We start from the raw sequence: 8,581 nt of genomic DNA on the forward strand, positions 1-8,581 counted from the left end.
ACTATTTCAAAGTGGCCTAAGAGGAGAAAAAAAAAAAAAACATATTACCTTCAAATGAGTAACAGTGCAAGAGACAACAGATGTTTCCGCAGAGGCGACAACTGAAAAGCACTTTCAATGTTCTGAAAGGTGAGAGAGAGATGGACAGACAGACAAAGGAAGGTTAGGCGTTATTATAGAGCCAGACATTTTGGACTTTACATGTTCTATACGTCACTACTACATTTTCACATTCATTTTTGAAAGTTTTTTAAAATGCAAATTTTACCAATTGTGCTCCACAGTAACAATGAAAGGAACAATACAAAATAAAACTCGAACTATAATAAAGGATATAAGGGAAAGGATGAAAAGTTCTTGGTGAATTCAAAGTTAGGCAGGACATACGGGATACAGAAACAAAGAACGCTAAGCAATGGAACAATTGTAAACTCCAAGTTGAATACAGCAGTAATTATACTAAATGCAGATACACTAAGCAAATCAATTGAAAGGCAAAGATTCTCAAATTGCATTTTTAAGAACTAAAGGACAACACAGTTTTTAGGTTATCAAGGCAGTTTCAAATCAACTCAGAACTTATCTCTCACCTTATTTCTCTCTTCCTGCAAGTCTGGCAGTAACTGCAACCACTGTTGTGAAGACCTGAAAAGCTAAAAAGTGAAGAAACGTATCACACTTCCCCTTCTTGCAAGCAGCCAGCTGCCACAAGCTTAACTCAGATTGAGGAATTATGAAGGCCTCCCACAGGAATTCAGAGTTATATTGCTCTCTGAAACACTGGAAGAGGGAGCTTCATGTGTGGAGTCATGAAAAGAAAGCTACGCCAGATGGATGATGAATAGGAGAAACAGGCAAAGATAAACCAAGGGTAACTATCATGTCCTGCAAAACTGGCTCAGGAGGGTAGATTTACAATGAGGGAGATAAGAATACTTTAACTTGATGTGAAGTGGGTACCTGGCGAGAATCACTCTGGCTGTTGTACGGAGACTAAATTGGAGGAGGAGAGTGTCAACTCCCACAGTTATTCAGGAAAGAAAGAGTGCGAGTGGGAGCTGAGACAGTTATTGACATAGAATGTAGGAAGCTGAGATCTAGGTGAGTGACTAGGGAGTGCTGAGAGAGTCATTCGGGATGAATTGTAGGTTTGGGTACTGGCACCACTCACTGAGATGGAAAACATAAGAACGGGAATTTGGGGGAGAAGGGGAAGAGACCGTAAGTCTGGTTTTGGGCTCAAGCAGCTTATGAAACTCCTGCTACCCACTGGACTGATCGTTCTAGAGTTGAACAGGGAGATCTTGAGATAGGAATCTGTATATAGAGAGCTGAGAGCAGAATTCTGAAAACAAATCTTGAAGGGTTGGCTTCAGGAAGAGAATACAGAGAATATGATGTTAAGGGGTCAAGGAAGGATGACACGTGACATGGGACCCTGAGAAGGCATAGAGTCTGCAAGGACACAGTGATCTCTGGTGCATGGACATCAGTAAGATAAGAACCAGAAACTGTCACTAAACAGGGAAACTGTTAGAGAGAATGCCTCCGAAGTAGGTTAAGAGAAGCATGAGGCTTGCATGAGGTGGAAAGGAGGCATAGGTCAGGAACTACATGGGAAAGGACATGTAGCTCTGTATAATGCAAGAATTATGGCTTGTTTGTATGGTGAGAGAAATTGACAATTAACAGAAAATGATAAAAATACAGGAAGATGGAGCATTTAAGCTTAGCAGTTAGAATGACTGCATTCCGCAATGGAACGCCTGGCTCAAATCCTGACTCCTACGTTCCTTCAAGCAGATCCTGGTAGGTAGCCATAATGGCTCAAGTGATTGAGTTTCTGTCAACTATGTGGCAGATCTGAATTGTCTTCTGGATTTGGCCCTAGCTCTGTTGTAGGCATTTGGGAATGGATAAATGGGAGGAATTTCTCTCTCTCTCTCTCTCTCTCTCTCTCTCTCTCTCTCACTCTCTCTCTCTCTCTCTCTCTCTCCCTCCCTCCCTCTTGAATAAATACTAAATAGCAATATAATAAAGAGGTGCCAGATCAAGGGTTTAATGAAGTAGAAAAGAGGTGAGATTCAAATTACAAATGCAGGTACTGAGTCAAATCAGAGGAGTGACTCATTTTTACTGTGACTGATGGGAACTAAGTATGAATGTGGACATAGGATATTTGAAATGTCAGCACAGTGTAGATTTCCATCAAGTTTCAAGCCTTGCTCCCCTTGGGGAATGCCATTACGAGATAGAGTTAAGTGATCAGGTTGTTATGTGTTGGGTTAAAACTCTCATAAAAGAGAAGAAATAATCAGGAAGAGGGCCCTCACCAGAACCCAGCCTTGCCAGCACCCCAGTGTTGGACTTTGCCTCTGTCAGAGCAGTCTGTCAGTATTGCATTGCTATCAACCTGCTTTAAGGGAGAAATTTGCCAGAAGCACTGTTCATTCCAAATGGAAAAGCCAAGAACATTACCATCTTCGCTGTCCTTTGTACTATTTCACTTCACCTGGTACTGACACCTAATACCTAGAATGCTGCAACATCTTATCCCTTACGACCCCCACTTTGCAGTCTCACCCACTCAGTCCAACATTTGCTAGAATTGGTGCAAGTAAAAGATTTTTTTCACTATGACCTGTGCATGTTACAGGATACATAAAAAGCTGCTGAGAGTGGAAAAGAACACAGATAGTTTACAGGGGAAAAGACTTGAGGAATAAGAAGGAGGAATAGGTGATGGGAAGTATCCCCAGACTTGAAGGATACTTCTCTTTACTGAATGATCAATAGAATCACTCCCATCCCAAGGTGGTCCCTACAGTCTTTGCCTCTCCTTATAACTTCTTGTAGACCCTCTTCTTCTCTCACACCTTCACTGAGTCCTGTCAACCCTCTCTACCCAACCTCTACCATCCACTTGTCATGCCTATTTCCAAACCTGATTATGATGGGGTATGGGCAGCCCAATTGCTTCAGTCTCCCTGACAGCCGTCCCTCCTCCTTTTCCTTATCTCCATTGACAACTGTAACCTAGGTACCTGAGTAGGTAGTCACCTACATCTGATAGAGGGAAAGAAAGCTAGAAACGCAGCTGATCAGAAAGAAGCAAACAAAAACAACAGGGAGAGATAGGGACGAAGAGGTAAACAGAGAAGCACCTGCACAGTGCAAGAGACACAGGTTTGAAGGAACATCCATACAACACATTTTAAATTGCAAAGAAAAGCAGGGAAGGAGGAAAAAGGAATGTCCCAGATGAGAGCTGTGACTCTCTGGCCCCTGCTTCCATACTCATTATGTGCTGTTGAGATCTGGTGACGGGTGAGTCAGGAGCCTGAGAAGCTCTCCTTTGAAACCATGCTCCAAGGGACCCTGACTCCCGGAGGACAATTCTGGAAACAAGATGCTTAATGGGCTTGCCATGCCTTTGAATTCCCCCGAGATCTGAATAACAAATCTGAACTCCACTCAAGGCTAAGTACAGCTAGATCTCCCTGACTCCCCCAGTCTGAGCTCTAACAAATCCCCAGGGGTCCTCCTTAGTCTGGTCAGGACAGCCTTCTACTGTTCAAGCTTTCTTAGGCCCCATGTTTTCTCTTTGTTAGCAATATACTCTTTGGATTCTTGAATTGCATATAGTTACCAGGTGCGACTCTGGAAAAGTTTCAGACACTGCTCTATGTCTCCAACCTTTTTCCCTCAGTAAAACAGAACCTGTTTCATGAAGTTGTAGTGAAGATAGAGCTAAGTATAAAGTTGTTAGGACGGGGGCTGCAGGAGGGAGTGCCTTGCTCGGATCCCAATCCCAGCCACCATGTGCTCATGGTGAGCTGGGCCCACCTGGATTCGGGGGCTGCTTCCTTTCAGGTGAGTACACCGAGGGGGGGGTAGTCTCCGGGACTGAGTGGGTCCGGGGCCTAACCACCGCCCTCATTGGGTGGTGGACGGGATTGGGGTGGGGCACAACCTTGGGCCTGCGGGTTTAAACTTCAGCAGCCAGGAGGCTGCTGGGGGCTGCAGGAGGGAGCGTCTTGCTCGGATCCCAATCCCAGCCACCATGTGCTCATGGTGAGCTGGGCCTGGGCGGCCAGTGTGCCGTTTGGCGCCAGGCTGTGCCTGCTGGCCGCCCGGCCGGGGAGCTCTGGGGTATTGGTTGTCTGAATCGCTGCTTAGGTAGCTCCAGGCTGACCCCACTGTTTCTGGGATCTGAGTCAATCCCAAAGATTCCCAATGCCAGTAACTCTTCCTTTGAAGAACTTCTGATCACTTAACAATGCTGAGCTGTGAAATTGGTAATGGAACAGAATGTACTGGGCGGGACTGAGCAAACCTTAGCCTACAAGCAAAACTAGAAACCAGCATGGAGCACAGGTTATACTGAGCTAGGCTCTTGCACCTACTGGTCCTCAGAGCAACCACGGGCAGGTGTGTGATTTATGGCTAGGAACAATTGGGCAGGTAAGGGGACACCCTAACTGGGTTGAGGTTCCCACCAAGGGGCGTGTGTGTGCTGGAGTGGGGGCTGCGTTCTATCTAGGAAACAGTTGTAGTCACCCGAGGCACTAGTGTGGGCTAGGATTGGATGCACCAGGCCAGTTCAGACCCCAACACCATCTGGTGTCATGGAGAACCAGGGTAGACGTGGGACTTTCTAGGCTGGGTCTCAACCCCCTACTAAGCCATGTGTGAGCTGTACGTGGGTATGGACAAGCCATGACTGGGCTGGGCTGAAACATCCAACAATAAGAACCAGAATGGGGTGAAAGCCAGCCAGGAAAAGCCACTGTTCCTGCTAGAACAGGAGGTGAACTGAGTAGGGCTGGCTCAAGGACCCCCTGGTATGCGCAAAATCTGACATTGGGAGGGGTTCTGATGGAGCAGCCTGGGCAACTCCTCTGGCAGGACACAGTCCCTGCAGGTAAGCACAAGAAGCATGATAGGAAACAGCCCAGAATAGGCCATGGAAAGTTTCCCACTGGCACACATTTGGCATGGGTCAGGGGCAGACCAGGCTGAATCAGTTCATGTCATCCACTGGCAAATCCGATCACCAGAACAGAGTGTGGGTTGAGCCGGGTTTGGTCGCGACAAAACCAGTACACATTATGGAATGCCAGGGCGTGGTTGCCTGTACTGGATTTGACTGCAGCACCCAACCAGCACACGTGAGATCCAGGAAGGAGGGGCAGAGCTGGTGGGGAGATTAAGCGGCTGGTCCCCTCGCCGGACAGCTACTCCCACTGAAGAGCGTGGGCTGGGATGGGGACAGACGACTAAGCAAGGCTGCAACACCTGTGTGCTACATGTGAACTAGATCAGGGAAAAGCCAGACTGGGCTGATTATTCCTGCTGGTGCAAGCATAAATTAGAGTGGGTGAGGGATGTTTGGGCTTAGCCGCAGCATCAGCTGGCAGAAGCTGGCACTGGGGACTAATTCTGTCAAGTCAAATCACAGAACCACCTAAAGAGTGCATAAACCGGGACTGAGAGAGACCTGGGAGGGAAAAAGTGGGTTCCCCCTTCTTGGGTCACTATTCGCGCGGGAGGGCATGAAAACTAGGACGGGGGCTGGGGTGGCTAGACAGAGAGGCACTCAACAACATCCGTGAGGGCTGGATGGTTGAGTTGGTTAGATAGAACTAATACCCATTGACAAGTACAAGAGCCAAATGGGATGGGGGACAGACTGGTCTACTGCTGCACATACTGGCAAACCAGGGTAGGGGGCAGGCCTGGTGGGGGTTATTGTGGGTCGCCCCGACTAGGCTGCAGCTCCCACTGGTTGATATAAGGGCCAAGTATGTGCTGGGCAGAACCAGACTGGACTGCAACACCCATTGGTTCCAGTGCAACTCGGGACTGAAACCAGAACCAACCCAGCAATTGCAACCACCAGCTGATCGGGGTGATGGACCGTGCCGGGCCCTGTGCTTGCTAGAACATACAAGAATCTAGTCTGGGAATACCTCAAAGTTTCTTTGGAGATCTCCCCAATCGAACTGCTGGACTCAGAACTCTAACCAAGAAAAGACAGAAGACAGAACAGGTCAATCATTCATCTCAGCTATATGTTGGCAGCGAAATATGGGGCAAACGGAGACTTTATGATGGACCATATCAATCAATGGACGACCTCATCGAGCGAAACTGACAGCGATTCATAACTGGAGAACTATTAAAACCACTTGAGCAATTATCTCAGAGCATGCCCCACATCCGGGACTTGGGGTGGGCAGGAAACCGGGTGGGGCTTCTCCCTCAATATCCCCCTTTACCTCAGATACATGATGGAAACAATATGGACATAATAGTATCACCCACTTCCCTATACCCCCTGAACCTTTTTTTAAACCATAATTAACTATGTAAACATTGTCAACAACAATACAATAAAATAAATTTTTAAAAAATCAATGCACAAAAAAAAAGTTGTTAGGACTGTGCCCGACTATGGTAAGTGATGTTTCATTTCCTCTCAATTTGCTCTTTCTGTACTTTCCACCTGAAGACTTTCCCTCCCTCTGCTTCAAGTCTCCCCTAAAGTTCAGGTCAACTCCTCTTGTTCATGTTACCTTCATATTACCGTCACTCTCCATCATCACTCTTGGCACTCCTGAATGATATTTGAGGACTTTGAGTCATCTGACCTTCTTTCTCAAAAGACAGCACACATCAGTGGTCTTGGGCATTTTTGCTTTCTGTACTCCAAAGTGCATTTTTTCTCTCTCCTCTGGGCTAGGCGCTGTGCAAGGAATAATGGATGTGAAGCCAACTGGAAAGTTTCCTTGTAAACAAGCACTTACAAATCTTCAAGATAGTCAATGGGATTTGCAATAAATGCATGGAGAATGACATCCTAATTGAGCATTTAGGATACGGTGGAAAATTTGATGCAGAAGAAATGACAGTCTTCGACACAGGGAGGAGAAGCCTAGGATATGTTGAAGGACACAGCATGTTTGAGGAATGTAAAATAATCCAGCAGCTTGAGCTGAGAGTGTCTGTCTGAGCTGAAATTAGGGGAGAAGTCAGACAGGGGCATTGTCGGGCTATAGAGACTCTTTAACCCTGTTAAGAATTTAAGAGCTCAAATGTGGGCAGTGTGGAGCTCTCAGAGCTTTTAATGTGGAGAAAGGAGACTGAATTTCAGAACAGCACTCTGAGGGCCGGTACGTGGGGGAAAACTATAGAGGAGAGCCTAGAGATGATAGTCCAGGAAAGAAAAAAATCTAAAAGTAGATATTTGGTTTTCACAGTTGGCAGGGAAAGGGAGCAGCAGGATTATTGCTATAACCTAGAGATGATAGGCCAATGATGCTGTTTAACACTCAAAAATGCTTGTAACAGTCCTGACCACACTGAGTCATCCAACCACAGTGTCTCTGATGCTGAGGTTGAGAGCCCTGGGACTGTAACGACAGGAGCTCAGATGTAGCCCCGAAGTTGGAGACATTGAGGAGAGGGTCTGCTTTGGCTTTTTAGGGCATCCTTAGGTTGGGAGATATATGCTTGAGTAGTCAGAGATCTGAACTGTATTGTGACTCCATCATACATCATTTGGGACATTTTTATTTGTCAATTATATCTCTATATAATTTGAATAAATGAGTAAATAAATGAATAAGGCAACAAATGTTGGTGGGAATGTGAAGAGGTTGGAAGTCTTATAGATTGCTTATTGGAATGTAAGATAATGTCACTTTGCAAAGGTTATCACAAAACAAAGAAAACATGGATAAGCAAATGAGAGAAACACTGAAACTTAAAGTATATCATAAAATAAAACTAAACCAAAAATTAACATATCAAGTTGTATCAATTAAAATATTTAGACATTTTGACACAGAGTTAAGCTGCTGCTTGGGGTGTCTGCACCCCATATCATAGTGCCTAGTTTAAGTTCTTGATGTCCTGCTGAATTCAGCTTCTTGCTAATGCCTGGGAAGGCAGTGGATGGTTCCCAAGTACTTCGGTCTTGACCACCTACTTCAGAGACAAGGATGGAGTTCCTGGATCCTAGCTATGATCAGTCCTGGCTACTGAGGGCATTTGGAGAATAAATCAATAGATAGAAGATCGACCTCTCTTCCTTCTCTCTCTGTTTAAATGTTGATTTATTTTTGTTGGAAAAGCATATTTACAGAGAGAAAGAGAAACCAAAAGATCTTCCATCAGCTGGTTCACTCCCCAAATGGCCACAACAGCCAGATCTGAACCGATCCAAAGCCTCTCCTGGTCTTCCCACATGGGTGCAGGGTCCCAAGTCATTGGGACACCCTCCACTGCTTTCCCAGGCCAAAAGCAGGGAGTTGGGTGGGAAGTGGAGCAGCTAGGACACAAACTGGTACTCATATGAGACCCCAACACCTACAATGGAGGATAAGCCAACTGAGCCATCACACTGGCCCTTCTCTCTCCTTGACAAAAATATGCATGATAATCAGTAGGTTCTAGAAGAATAACTAAAAACTTTGTAATTTATAAAATACATTTTCTTTTATTTGATAGGGGAGGGGAGAGAGAGATCATGGTTGCCCATCCATCCACTTTTCCACTCCCTGAATGCTGATGTTAG

Source organism: Ochotona princeps, chromosome 2 (assembly GCF_030435755.1).
Source record: "Ochotona princeps isolate mOchPri1 chromosome 2, mOchPri1.hap1, whole genome shotgun sequence".
NCBI lineage: Eukaryota > Metazoa > Chordata > Mammalia > Lagomorpha > Ochotonidae > Ochotona > Ochotona princeps.